This window comes from Canis lupus, chromosome 25 (assembly GCF_048164855.1).
Source record: "Canis lupus baileyi chromosome 25, mCanLup2.hap1, whole genome shotgun sequence".
NCBI classification, from domain to species: domain Eukaryota; kingdom Metazoa; phylum Chordata; class Mammalia; order Carnivora; family Canidae; genus Canis; species Canis lupus.
The window spans coordinates 35367758-35382812 of record NC_132862.1 but is presented as its reverse complement, the minus strand read 5'-3'; the positions used below and the strand labels follow the sequence as shown (position 1 = coordinate 35382812).

Here is a 15055-nt window from a genome sequence, read left to right as displayed (position 1 = left end):
ATCACACCCCGTACCCCCCCCCCCCCCCCCCCCGGCTGAGGGCGGCGCTAAACCGCTGAGCCACCTGGGCTGCCCACCAGAAGCTGTTTTTGACACAATTACAAATGAGACAAAAATCTAACCTCTAACTTGGCTGCTTATTCCTAGGAGGTAAACTTACGGATGATTTCATCTATAACTCACAGGTAAGGAAACTGAGGTGCAAACGTCAGAGGATCCATGTAAATACCAGACTGTACGCCAAGTTCACGGTGCCAGCTAATGGGCTGTTAATGTGTATTAAATGCTGTACTTGGGGAAGAAAACTGGATAACTTCACATCCTCCCTTCTGCCTCAGTTGCATTGCTCAGCTGATAAAACCTTAAGCAACTGAGCCCTCTTAACCTCAGAGATGAGAGGTGCAGAGAAACAGATCACCCAATAGACGATATTCCCAGTTTGAAGGGTCCACGTGGCCTTTACAGAGTGCACTGGATTATGCTAGACGCACATGGCCAGAGGGGCTGCTTAGGACCCTTACCCAGTGGCTATTTGGAATTTAGGAGTATTCGGTATTCTTTGCCTAAACGGTCCAGACAGACCTAGGTATAAATTCTAGTATTGTTGTTTATTGAGGGAGTTTATTTAAGCTAAGTGTGCAATGTCAGGGAGAGTGTTTCCTCTTTTATTTTTTATTTATTTTTATTTTTATTTTTTTATTTTTTGTTTCCTCTTTTATGAGAGTTTCTCAAAGGTGCTATGGAAAGGAGATGAGATTGTCATATGTAACGTCAGGGTCTGGTCCAGCCAAAGCTCATTTTCTTCTTGTCCTAGACTCCTGAATCATTTACCTATTTTCTTCCCCTGGAATTGTCCGTTTTGTAGCTGCCTCCAGTGGGATGCCATCAAGTGTATCTCATCATTGTATCCCCACTGGCTAACACACTACCTAGCATAGACCTAGAACACAGTAAATGTTTACTAAATTGAAACAAATCAACAAAAAGGCCAAAATTTTCCAAACTTATCAACACATTCGTTATCAATAATTATGAAACTATCCAGCCTTATTACTTACTCCAATCATGAAAAAATATTAGTTAAAGAAAGTAAGTTCTCAGGCACCCGGGCTGGCTCAAGGGCTTAGCGCCACCTCCAGCCCAGGGCCTGATCCCAAGGGATTGAGTCCCACATTGGGCTCCCGGCATGGAGCCTGCTTCTCCCTCTGCCTGTGTCTCTGCCTCTCTTTCTCTCTCTCTCTCTCTGTCTTTCTTGAATAAATAAAATCTTAAAAAAAAAAAAAAAAGATTTTAAGAAAGTAAGTTCTCAGAAAAAAATAACCAAATATGGATTTTTTTCCTTTTCCATGTGCTTCTGTATTTTAAAAATTACAAACATCTATCTTTAAAAAAAATTACAAACATCTAAATGTTAGGTTTATATTTTAGTTTGACTTCAATATGGAGAGTGTGGTAATGTTCATGTGCATATATTTTAAAATCCTGGTCAAATACTAAGCACGATTAATATATTTCTTGATTTTTTTTTAATTTTTATTTATTTATGATAGTTACACAGAGAGAGAGAGAGAGGCAGAGACACAGGCAGAGGGAGAAGCAGGCTCCATGCACCGGGAGCCCGACGTGGGACTCGATCCTGGGTCTCCAGGATCATGCCCTGGGCCAAAGGCAGGCGCTAAACCGCTGCGCCACCCAGGGATCCCCTATTTCTTGATTTTAAAGATTCTAGTCTTTAAGTTATAAGCATGATTGATTCTGGTATGAACTGGTCATTGACTTTCTTATCCAACAAAATGATTATCACTGCTGTTTACCATGTAGAATTGGATTGCAAGAAAAAAGATGAGAGGGCTTGAACTCTTCAAATTCCAATCTAATTAATACTCAAGCCCTTTATAAAAATATATGCAGGTACCCCTCTGCTTTTCAACAGTTCTTGTCAAGCCATTTCACTTTCACAAAAGACCTACATTAGTACCTGTTTTCACCTAACAGAAAGAAATTGAGAGAGGATTTCGCTTCTATGAAAAATGCAGGGGGAAAAAAAGTGTTCAGCATTTGTTTGGGAGCAAGTCCTTGGAGAGCAGTGTGCACCCGGAGCAGTGAGAGTGGCCCTGCCAAGCTCCTGCCCCAGGAAGCACACTCAGCATCTCAGTTTGGATCTGCCATAGTTTTGAACTGTGTCTGTGAGCATCTGTGTTTTATCTTGATTTATTTTGTGCATCTGTTAGCAAGATGTATCCTAAGGTATCATAAAAGCCCAAGAGAGGTTATTTTTTGGGTCTGGGAATGCTCAGAAATGTTTCCATATAAATAAATGATAATTGTGTCTTGCTACCACTTTAGGTTCGTGGAAACACTCTACATTCCAATAGCAAGGGAAACCTGTGTATATATTCACCCTTGGAAAATATTTCCTAATTAACAGGTGTGGTCTCCAACCTCTGGAAGATCCTAAAATACTTACAGATGCATCCTGGGATTTCCTAGAATTTTGTGCTGGAATGGCTCCCAAAGCTACTCATCATTTTCATCCAAGAAAAAAGCAGTGAGCAGCTGGTAATTCTTGGTATTGTGCTAAATAAATCCAGAGATAATTAGTTAGAACAAACAAAATCTATGTTGTTTTATTTTTTTAAGATTTTTATTTATTTATTTTAGAGAGAGAGAGTGCATAGGCGCATGTGAGTGCACAGGCATGCAAGAGGGGAAGGAAGGTCAGAGGGAGAGGGAGAGAGAGAATCTCAGGCCGACTCCACCCTGAGCACAGAGCCCAACACAGGCTCTATCTCACCTCCCTGAGACCATGACCAGAGCTGAAATAAAGAGTTGGATGTTTAACCCACTGAGTCACCCAGGCAGCCTAAGGTCTTAATTATCATAACTAGAGAGCAACTTGGATAGGAACATAGAAAGTCTTTTTCATTCACTCACTAACTCACACACCCACTTAGCAGGTATTTACCAAGCGCACACTATGTGCCAAAATGCTATACTATGAGTTTCCAGTGTGTACTAAACTGAAGTTTGCACTACGATTTTCTTTTTTTTTTCATGTGATGTTAAATAAATTTTTTCACTATCATTTCCATTGTAAAAGAATGTCATTAAAAAAAAAAAAGAAAAAGAGGGGCAGCCCCGGTTGTTCAACAGTTTAGCACCGCTTTCAGCCCAGGGCCTGATCCTGGAGACCTGGGATCAAGTCCCATGTCAGGCTCCCTGCATGGAGCCTGCTTCTCCCTCTCCCTGTGTCTCTGCCTCTCTCTGTGTGTCTCTCATGAGTAAATAAATAAAAATCTTTAAATAAACAAACAAACAAATAAATAAATAAATAAATAAGTTATTTCCTAACTTTGAGATTAAATGCAACAACAAAAAATGAGTTGTAACCTGATTGTTGGCAGAAATCATTTTTTTACGGATTTTATTTATTTATTCATGAGACACACAGAGAGAGAGAGAGAGAGAGAGAGAGAGAGAGACAGGCCAAGGACTAAGCAGACTCCTTGCAAGGAGCCCGATGTGGGACTCGATCCCGGATCCCAGGATCATGTCCTGAGCCGAAGGCAGATGCTCAACTACTGAGCCACCCAGGCATCCCTGGATCAATCATTTTTAAGCAATGATTGACTCCATTATGAAAGTAAAAGCCACTCTTCCTAGTGTGAAGGGACTTAGAGCTTCTACAACTTCCAGAAGGTCTGTAGTGGGGTGGGGGTGAGAGAGAAAAATCCAAGAGGACCATTGAAGATCTTGGAATCCAGCTCCAGAGCCAGTGGTTCTCGAGAACTCTCCCAAAGCCACCAGAGTCACAGGATCTCTCTAGGAGGCTCTCAACCATTCAAAGCTACAGCCTGGTTTAGGGAGACTTAAAGCTTATGTAATTTACATAGCTCTCTTTAAGAAAAAAATAATGAGGGGCAGACCGGGTGGCTCAGCGGTTTAGCGCCTGCCTTCAGCCCAGAGTGTGTGATCCTGGAGACCTGGGATTGAGTCCCACGTCGGGCTCCCTGCATGGAACCTGCTTCTCCCTCTGCCTGTGTCTCTGACTCTCTCTCTGTGTGTGTCTCTCATGAATAAATAAAATCTTTAAAAAAAAAAAAGAAAGAAAGAAAGAAAGAAAGAAAGAAAGAAAGAAAGAAAGAAAGAAAGAAAGAAAGAAAGAAAGAAAAAATGAATACAAAATTGTCAAGTCACTTTCCCAGTCTTAGAAGTCAAGAAAGGAGCCCTTAAATCACGACTTTATTAGCTTCAACATATCACCCATATCAGCTATCTTAATGAGCAACATGGATGCTAGAATTCCTCAAGAAGTTTATCTGTACGCAGCTTTGAACCTTCATCTGTCCATGCGTCTTCCAGTAACTAACTCTGGAAAACAATGACATCCTTCTCTTCTGCCTTCTAAATCTTGAACTAGTTTCGTTGACAGAATCCAACCTGGAATCCTACAGGGAAGGAGATTCTGGAAGTACAGTTCCTGCCTTTAAAGAGGTTAAGGATGATGCTGAGTTGTCAAGAGACTATCCAGCATATCACATTAGGGAGGAAAATACAATTAATTGACTGAAGGAGATTAAGGGGAGTTTAAGCCATTCATGGAACTAGATCTTTAAAGTAAGCAAGCATTGCTATATTAGCATATCTGAGACTGAAAATCGGCACTCATCTAAACCTGATTGATCCTAAAACAACAGAGGGGGGGAAATGGGCAGTTTGGGATTGAAAAAAAAACAAACAAACTGGAAAAATAAGAGAGCAAAGATTTATCATTGTCTACAGGAATGTTCTTCTCCTTCCAGGGGAGGAGATAACCTGACTATAAGTCTGTCATTGGTATTCAGTAATTATGCCAACACTTTTATTGGCCATTCAAATTAGATGCTAAAGATATCATGCATATCAAGACCAGAATGGTCCCTGCATTAAAGGAACTTTTGGTCTAGACAAGCACTGTATAACCAAAATATAACTAGAGCCCCAAATATGAGACATATGTATATAATTTTAACATTTGTGGCAGCCATAATAAGCAAGGAAAAAGAAATGGATTAAATAATTGATTTTAATGTTTTCCTTAACCTGATATATCCAAAATATGTATTATCATTTCAATATTTAACCAATATAAAGTTACTAATTATCTATTTTACATTCTCTCTTATTTCCTTTGGTAATGTCTTTAAACTCTGGTGTTTATTTTAAGCTTACAGCACCTCTTAATTTGGACTTGCTGCACTTAAAGTGCTCAGTGTGGCAAGTGGCTACCACATTGAGTCGTACAAATCCTCTTGACAATTCTGGTTGAAAAAAATCCCCATTGCTCTGACATTTAATCTAGCAGTGTTTCAACTCTCCTCTTTGATTAAGCACATAAGAATTGGAATCTGGTAAAATGTAAGAAACATGCATAGAAATCTGTGAACACTCTGAAACTCACCTCAGATTAAAATCAGCTGATGGGACACCTAGCTGGCTCAATTGGTAGTGCATTCAACTCTTGAACTCACCCCTTCTAAGTTGAAGGAAGAAGAAGGAGGAGAAGGAGAAGAAAGAAGAAGAAGAATCCACTGAGCAAGACCCTCTAGCCACTAGAAGATGTTCATGTTTCCAGTGAGGACCCCTGGAGAGGAAATCAAACAGCTGTGTGCAATTTTAGTTTATAGCATTTGGAACTAATTCTCTAAAACAATGCATAACATATATTCTCTTCTTCCTGAAAAAGCTTTCCTCTGTCTCTTTCTACACAGATTAATTCTCTTGTTTTTTTCTTGTTCTAATCCACTGTCTATATTCCTTTTCATCTTCATTACCTCCCTTTATATCTTTACTTGGTCAAAAATTAAATATAATTGGATCTCTAATCTAAACTCTTGTCTGGGAGATCTAATGCCTTACGAGTTTGTTTGTTTGTTTGTTTGTTTGTTTGTTTTGGAGGGGGGCAGGTAGATAAGCTATTCTGCGAAATAATTCCTCAACCCACAAAAGAAAAAAGAGAAAGCATTCAAGAGATCTCTTGTCAGGGATCCCTGGGTGGCTAAGCGGTTGAGTGCCTGCCTTCAACCTGGGGCGTGATCCTGGAGACCTAGGATCGAGTCCCATGTCGGGCTCCCTGCGTGGAGCCTGCTTCTCCCTCTGCCTGTGTCTCTCATGAATAAATAAATAGTATCTTTTAAAAAAGATCTCTTGTCAATTTTTGCTCTTCAAAATTCTTTCTCCTCTCCTCCCCCCCCCCCCATCTGAGAGATGAGCTTTATTAGCATCTCTAACTGCTCTCTGTAGTCATCTATTTTGTTTTTGGAGACACATGTTTACTTTGTGATACTCCCCCAACAGGGGAACTTTGGAGTAGAAACTGAGAATGAGAAAATTTGTGAGGGTAAGGAGAAAACTAGCTCATAATAAAACCACAGGAGGGAAAGATTAGTTAAGTACCATCAGGATTTTGACTTCCATATGATAAATTCACAATGTCAAAGAAAAACATTATTATGAAGTAGCAAATTTTTCTAGTGTAGTATGAGAGTGTACCTAATTTGATACTATGAATTAAAAGTAAACAAGGGGAGTAATAGCTACCTCTTTCTGTTGTGCCCAAGATTGCGAATCTGAGAAACCACCAAGGAGCCGACACCGATGCAAGCACACGAGGGTTTATTAGCAAGCTCGAGCTTGGGACCAAGTATACCGGACACAGCGGAGCAGGGACTTGGACCCCGAAGTGGGTTACAGCTGGGTTTTTTATAGGCTGGTCTAGGAGATTTTCAGAAGGGATGGAGGAATTTCTCAAGTTCTGTGTACATTTTGATATGGGGCTTTCAAGGGCATTGAGCTCTGTTCTCATTCTAATATGGAACTTTCTACCACGGATGTGTGGTCTGTTGTCTTTCTGATATGGGATTCCCTGCGAGGACATTGAGGACATTCAGCAGTTTTTCCTATAAAGTTCAGCTCTTATTCATAGGGGCCTAAGATGGCTGTACTTGTGCTAATGCTAAACTTGAGGTGGAATGGCCTTAATTTTTCTCGGCCTCCAGACTTTCAAGTGTTTAGATCTCTAGAACTCACTGCACTCTGAGCAAACTATTTCTAGTCCTCTTTTTTTTTTTTTTGAAGGTAACCTCTACACCCAATGTGGGGCTCACACTCTCAGCCCCAAGATCAAGAGTTACATGCTCTACCAACTAAGCCAGCCAGGTGCCCCACATAGTCCTCTTTTTGTTTGTTTGTTTTTTTAAAGATTTTATTTATATATTCATGACAGACAAAGAGAGGCAGAGACACAGGCAGAGGAAGAAGCAGGCCCCATGCAAGGAGCCCGATGTGGGACTGGATCCTGCAACTCCAGGATCATGCCCTGAGGGGAAGGCAGACACTCAACTACTGAGCTACCCAGGCATCCCCCTAGTCCTCTTCTTTTTATTAGGCGTTTACCTGAATCCTTTGTTCCAATTGGTCTTGGTCTTCTAATAGACTGTTGAAGAATTTGAATTTGAATGATAACAAAGAGTTGAGTGATGGAATGAAGTATGTAACACCCTCCAGAGCAGACTTCTGCTCCTGTCAAATCCGGATAATAGAATACCAATTAAGCACATCCCTCTAAGCCTTTCACAGTAAGTCAAGAGTATCCCACACCAACTTCCTGCCCACAAAGATTGTCTTTAGAACCTTCCCAAATAGGGATACCTCAAAGTCATTTTGTCACATGATTGAATTTAAACAAAAATAAGTATTATGTGTCCTAACTAGATTGTATTTTACTACAATTTATAATTACATATAAATGTGTTGCAAATTTCCACAAATACATCCACCTAATACTGTTTGCTTTGAGACATGAAATATATTTTCAAAAATTGTTTTAGTAAAATAATCTTTCCTTTAATTGCAATCCTGGTTAGGCATCTTACAGTGATTTTCAACATCTTGACTCTCCCAGCCAATTTTTTCTTCTTTGACTTATTATGCTATTCATCCTGAAAAGGAGTCAATTATAAAAGAGTAGTCTCACCGGTAAAAATGGAACGAATTTAGTCTTGGTCTCAAAGGCAGAAAGGAGATGATGAAGGGGATGTCATCACTTGGAAAGCATCACAATAAGGCACCCTAGTTGTGTCACTGCTGTGGCTCTAAGGCCTATTGCCTTCAGAAGTTGATCTGTGGCAAATGTGGCTAAAATACCACTGGGATTGATGAAATGAAGCACCTAAAAATTGTATACCGCAGATTCAGGCCTGCATTCCATGAAGGAACAACACCTAAACCCAAGAGGGCAGCTGTTGCAACATCTGGTTTATCTGAAGGATTTCAAGGATTAGTCACACGATAAATATTCTGTTTTTTTTTTTTTAATGGAACAGTTCTAGAGTTCTTTAAAAAAATTTTTTGAAGATTTTATTTATTTATTTATTTATTTATTTATTTATTTATTTATTTATTTATTTTGTGAGGGAGAAAGAGAGAGAGCATATGGGGAGCAGGGGGAGGTGCAGAGGGAGAGAGAGAATCTCAAGCAGACTCCCCACTGAGCAGGAGCTGACCAAGGGGCTTGATCTCATGGCCCTGAGATCATGATCTGAGCCCAAATCAAGAGTTGGCTACTTAACTGTCTGAGCCACCCAAGTGCCCTGCTCTTTTAGAATTTTTAAAGATGACAGCAGGGATGCCTTGGTAGCTCAGTGGTTGAGTGTCTGCCTTCAGCTCAGGCGTGATCCCAGGTCCGGGGATTGAGTCCTGCATAGGGCTCCCTGCAAAGAGCCTACCTCTCCCTCTCCCTATGTCTCTGCCTCTGTCTGTGTCTCTCATGAACAAATCTTAAACATCTTAAAAAAATAATAATAAAAAGTAAAGATGAAAGCAGAAATTTTTAAATTTAGAGTATTACCATCCTAGGAGTCTGCACAATGAGAGTTTACATGGAAAATGAAAAAAAAACTCAGAGTTATGAAATATTAGCAGGAAAAACTTAAATTCAGATAGGCTAATTTTTAAAGCCAAATTGAAAGAATGAAGTAGAATGGTTTCATTTGTATTCTGAGGAGGTTACTTTGTTTTTGTTTTAGTAGTCGTTGAGGGTCATGATTTGTGTGTGTATGAGGGTAAATGTATTAAAATTATTATTATTCTGCCATTGTGGGAAAAAAAAACCCACTAAGCTAAAAACATCTCTTTGTGATGATTGTCAAGGTGAAGAAGTATGTTATAATAAAGGTATATGTTATGCTGTTTAGCTATGGCTACTCCTATTCTCCTGTATCTTAATGCTAGGAGTTTCTATTCAATCTCAATCTCCCCTCTGCTATTGTACCCAATACAATTTAAATTTCCAATATGATTTATGTAAGTCAGGCTATGTTACTTATGTGGCAATAGAAGAACCAGAATTCTGAACAACTGGTTTTTTCCTGTGATTTTCTTCTTCCTTGTTCCAAGATTTTGGTGGTTAGTAGTTGGCAAGACTGGCAACAAAAGCTGCTCAAGAAGCCCTCTCTTATATTATAAAGACCCAAATCCAGGGTGCCTGGGCAGCTCAGTCAGTTAAGCATCCTTCTCTTGATTTTGGCTCAGGTCATAATCTCAGGGTCCTGGGATCTAGCTCTGGATCAGGCTCTATGCTCAACAGGGAGTCGGCTTTTCCCTCTCCTTACTCTCTCAACCTCTCTCTCCCACTCTCTCTCCTCTCTCTTTTTCCCTAAAATAAATAAATTAAAAAATATATATATTTTAAAAAGCCTCACAAATCCACTAAAGATAATATGTGGGGATCCCTGGGTGGCGCAGCGGTTTGGCGCCTGCCTTTGGCCCAGGGCGCGATCCTGGAGACCCGGGATCGAATCCCACGTGGGGCTCCCGGTGCATGGAGTCTGCTTCTCCCTCTGCCTGTGTCTCTGCCTCTCTCTCTCTCTCTCTCTCTGTGTGACTATCATAAATAAATTTTAAAAATTAAAAAAAAAAGATAATATGTGAAGATGTTTTGAGTGGAAGGGGAGAAGACCTAGTGTCCTTGTAAAAAGATATGTAAAAGCAGGAGCCAACACAAGATTCTCAAGACTGGGAAGAGGACAGTAGTGAACTATGGATAACTGGGACTGGGACCTGCTCCCTCTAGAGCCCCCTGGAAGGACTTCATAGTGTGGAAGCTGTCTGGATGGTGGGCATATGTGGGTAGCATCATGTCCCTCTGTGTTCTCAACTCTGGTAAAAACTGCCATGAATTCCATAATTCAATCACAGAAGTTGGACTTTCTTGCAAGCTTGGATAATGCCCATCTCAGCAGCAATCATGAATACAGTGTAGACTAGTTTACTCTAATAAAGGTCTTAGATGGATGGGACATGGGTGAGAAGAGAAAGCAGATTAATGTATGAACTTCTGTATGAGTTCCACTAGTGACTGAACTTCTTACAACTTTGATGGGATAGGTTCTTCAAATAATATTACTTGTATTTGTGTTTGTCTCTTAGATCCATTCTCCACCTTTTTCTTCCCTGTTCTGTACCACAGGGGGCTAACCTTTCTGGGAAGCTTCTGCAGACTTCTTTGCCCCTGGATTCCACTTGTATCCAGCCAATAGGAGGCCCTGGCAGGAGATCAGAAGAAGGGAGATCAGAGGAGATTGAATTGGGGCATTTATTTCCAAGGATCTTTTCTTATGGGTTGACTGGGTCACTTTACTAAAGGCAGCAGATCCTATCTAGTGGCCCTGACTTATAGCTAATCCCTCTAGGTTGAGTTCTGGTAACCATTTCTTCTCTTTACCTCCTCAAGCCCAAGATGTTTAGAAATTTCCCCATTCTTCTTAGCCCAAGGTGAATGCAGGGGTGGGGGTAAAGTGAGAGGGTACTGAACTATTTCTAGTTGATTTCCCTTAATCCTATCTATTCCTTTTAAGAAGTTTCTAGTTAGGTCCTCCTCAATTAATTATTTTTTATCATGCCATATTTTTCCTACCAGGACCCTTAATAATGCATCATATTACTTTTCCCCCTTATACCTAAATATGGACTCATAATCCTTGTATGTTGCTCCACCTCCCACCCCCTCCCAAATTACCTTTTGTGGCCCAAATCAGATCTGTGGTATATTATAATTCCTAGCACTGAAACCAGATTATTTTAATATTTTAGCAGTGGAAGTCCCACATTCTGAGAAATACCTCAGTACCAGGCAATCAGATGGTTGATCAACCTAGGTATTACTCTGGTGTACAGTTGGGTGAGCAATCTCAGAAGTCCCTGGTGATTTGTGTCTAGTGGACTAGAATGAGACAGTTTGAAAATTACATGTAAGATTGTCCAGAAGGAGATGAAAGAAACATACAACTCTGTTCAACAATCATTTGAAGAATATTCTTTGGTGGGTCTTGAATATAAGACTTTCATTTCAGAAAAAAAGTGTGAAAATTAAAGCACTTCTTGAAGATGGAGGAGCAGTATTGTCAGAATCTTGGATACAAGGTTAAAATTATTCTCCAAACCTGGACCTGCCATCTGAGCCATTGTTTAACATGTTAGAGTAGGTGATAGAGCTAAGGAATGGCCATTTAGCTAGTGATGGAAATAATTACCAGAAAATGAGAGTGTTTTTAGGAGATACAATTTTGATCCCAAGAGGAAAGACAATTCTATCCTTCACAAAACTAATATTAAGATGTCAGGGAACTGAGAACAAGAACATAATCTACGGAATGTCTGAGGAGGTCACTAGTGCTCGCAATTAAATGTGTCAGGTGGCTGTGGTTGAAGGTGCTTGAGAGTTGGTTCCAGGGGCTTAAATACAGAGACTATAGTAGGCAAACCACCTAAGTATTGCCAGAAAGTTAGGGAAAGCCGACTATATTTATACTAAGTTTATAGACTTTGTTATAAAGATCTGCCCTGAAACCCTGAGGAAAAGTAAAACTGACCTACTTAGCATAAGAGTGGTCAGAAGAAAAGATGAGCATTTCTCCCTGTGCAAAGCTTAACCTGACTGAACTCAATGACTCTCCAAACTTCTCCCAAATAGTGAAGCTAGTGAAAAAGGAGAAATAAGAAAAAGCTTTTTGCCTCCACAGCAGGGAGGTAGAGTTCAGGAAGACATGCCCTTTTCAGTTGACTTGCCCAAACCAGGCAAGAGTAGACGGGTAATTAAAATGGCAGTTAAAGTCTTCTGAATGCTAGCCACTTCTCAGAGTTTTAGATAAGGAGTGGTTACCTTTCTCCAGTTCTCCCTGAGGACAAACTTCTTCAATGAGTGAAATCTGATACTCCCATCAAATTTCTGTAGACTTTAAGCTGCCATCAATATGGTGACCTGAGACACCCGCAGAGAACCTGTGACTGGGAAAGGGGTGAAGCTACCATTGTCCTTCATGCTGGAGTTCAGAATGGAGATCTGAAGCCATATTGCCTTAGTTTTAATCTTACAAGCTGTACAACTTCGGGAAAGTTTATATCTCCTCACTTAAGTTTCCTTATCTGTAAAATGAGGGTAACGATAGTACTTCTTTTATAAAGTTGTTGTGATGATTTAATGAGATATCATCTATAAAATCTTAGAATAATACCTGTCACATGGAAAGTATTCAGGAAGTGTCTATCCTCCTCATCATCAGAAGAAACACATTTATGAGATAACTATTTACACTTTGGGGTGCACACTCAATCTTTTTTTTTTTTTATTGTGCTTTTGAGGAAGATGACCATTCCATGATTGACTACTCAATGAATGCTTGTGAAGGAAAGCTACAGTATGCTTTGAAGTTCCAAAGGGAGAACCAATTGGGCCACTGTCATCTCAGTAGAGGTCACACTCAATTGGCACCTCTTTTGCTTGACTCATAGCCCCTTAACTCAACCCTTTTGTGACCTACTTTATGTACCCATGTTCAAATAGCAGTAGCTCTACACAGTATTTTCAAAATGGGTTATTAGTTGTTACCAGAAAATTTCTCTCCACTGGAGAACTTTCTGTGCTATATTTGGGGAAGAATTTTAGGAAATAATAAATATACCAGAATTTGAAAGGGGTGGGAGGTACAATCTCAACATGGAAGAATGTGAGTGGGAGACTGACCAAGAGGGTAAAAGGAAAAAGAGGGAGATGGTGTCTCAAAAGTCGAGGAGGCTTGGCTGAAGATTTGATTTGGGTGAGCAACCCACATTTCTTCTCACCAATAGCCCCCATGTTTCTGTCCTAACCCCCTGTCAAATTAATTAAGCAAGGAGACTATTAGGCTGGAGTGGCTTTAATGCCTTAGTAATCTATGGAAGCATACCAAAATCTAAGCTTGTAATGCCTCAAGGTTAAGAAACTAAAACCCAAGGACAACCAATCACCAAGAGCCACCTAAGCTTTCCCAAATAATGCAACAACTAAACCTATAGCCAGTCAATTTCCTGGCTTTGCTTCCTGTCTTCTGTATACCAGTCTTTCCCCTAGTTCCTGTTGGTGGAGTACTCCCAATGTTTTTTGGTTCGGGCAATTTGAGTCCATTTTTGTTCAAATAAACTTTTAGAATTGTTAATATGCCTCTGTTAAACTTTTTACAATTCTGGTGTCAGTAGTGAGAATCCTCTTCCCGGAGCTGCTCCCCGCACCAACCCAATCCTTGAGAACAATGAAACATAGGTGCACACAGAGCTCACTGTGCTCATTGCTTTCTTGCTGCATCTGGGGGTCACGAGTAAGTCCCTCTGAGATCTATGAGCTCCAAAGCTTTTGTATTATGAGCTCCCAGAATATTTTGACCATTCCTTTTATCAGACTGGTTGCAACTTAAACCAGATTGGGTCTCACCTAAACCAAACTGGTTCAGTGTCAGACCTCAGGTAAATAAAATTTTCTTTTAAGGGAAAAGAAAAAAGGAGGGAGAAAGAGAGGAAAGCTTGCTTCCAAGTCCAAAGAGTCTAGGACCCCAGCTAGTCATAAGTATAAAAACTATGAACACAGAACTTACGTTTGTCTGAACAAGTAGGTTAACTTTGTGAGATAATCTTGAATAACGATTTACACAGTGGGAGACTTTTAATGGAGATAAGCTTATGCATTTATAAGGTGCCCTAGAGAAAAAGGAGTCTCAGCCAAGAACTCAGAAGGGTAGAGGAAACATTATTTTTCCTCTCCTACAGTTTCTGATGATCCAGATGGGACCTGCTGGGACACCCCACTCCTTCTGGAACCTGCAGATGGGATCCTGGGAAAACTAGCAGAAGCTGGCAAAGGGCAGGAATTCGTACCAAAGTCAGCTCTCTTTCCTCTCTCTCTTTCTTTCTCCCTCCCTTTTGTCCCCCCCCCCCCTTAAAAGAAAATTTTATTTACCTGAGGTCTGACACTGAACCAGTTTGGTTTAGGTGAGATCCAATCTGGTTTAAGTTGCAACCAGTCTGATAAAAGGAATGGTCAAAATATTCTGGGAGCTCATAATACAAAAGGCAGATGCTCAACCTCTGAGCTATCCAGGCGTCCCAGAGCTATCCAGGTGTCCCTGATTTTGGTTTTAGATCATTTTAAAATATACCTTTCATTTGAAAGAAAAAACATTCTGAAGTCATTGTGGAAGGATTTACTAAAACAATCCTAAGACATGCAGCTCTAAAGCTTTTGATTTCCATCTTAGTTGGAAATCTTCTCCCTGATATGAAGAAACAGTTTAGGGGCACCTAGATGGCTTAGCCAGTTAAGTGTCTGCCTTTGGCTCAGGTCAGGATCCTGGATTCCTGAGATCAAGCCACACAGCATTGCTCCTGACTCAGCGGGAAGCCTGCTTCTCCTCTTCCCTCTGCCCTACCCTCACTCCCCTTCCAATTCTCTTTCCCTCTCGCTTTCTCCCAAATAAATAAATGCATTCTTTTAAAAATAAAATAAAATAAAATAAAATAAAATAAAATAAAATAAATAAAATAAAATAAAATAAAATAACAATTAAGATGGATCTGTCAGCCCCTTGATGTCTTTCAGGTCACAACCCAATTCTCTAAGGAATTAAAAAAACAAAACAAAACTGTGCTTGTTTTATAATAATAGAAATGCAGCACTAGAAGCAATTCAAAGCCTATCAATCCTTTTTCA

The 15055-nt window shown here is 40.1% G+C and overlaps 1 long non-coding RNA gene across 1 annotated transcript; it reads left to right on the top strand.

Moving 5' to 3' along the window:
- Positions 1-46: 46 nt before the first annotated feature.
- On the top strand, positions 47-6180 carry LOC140617491 (uncharacterized). Its single transcript, XR_012017724.1, has 2 exons — positions 47-185; positions 2429-6180. It is a non-coding gene; the product is annotated as an uncharacterized lncRNA (long non-coding RNA).
- Positions 6181-15055: the final 8875 nt, after the last annotated feature.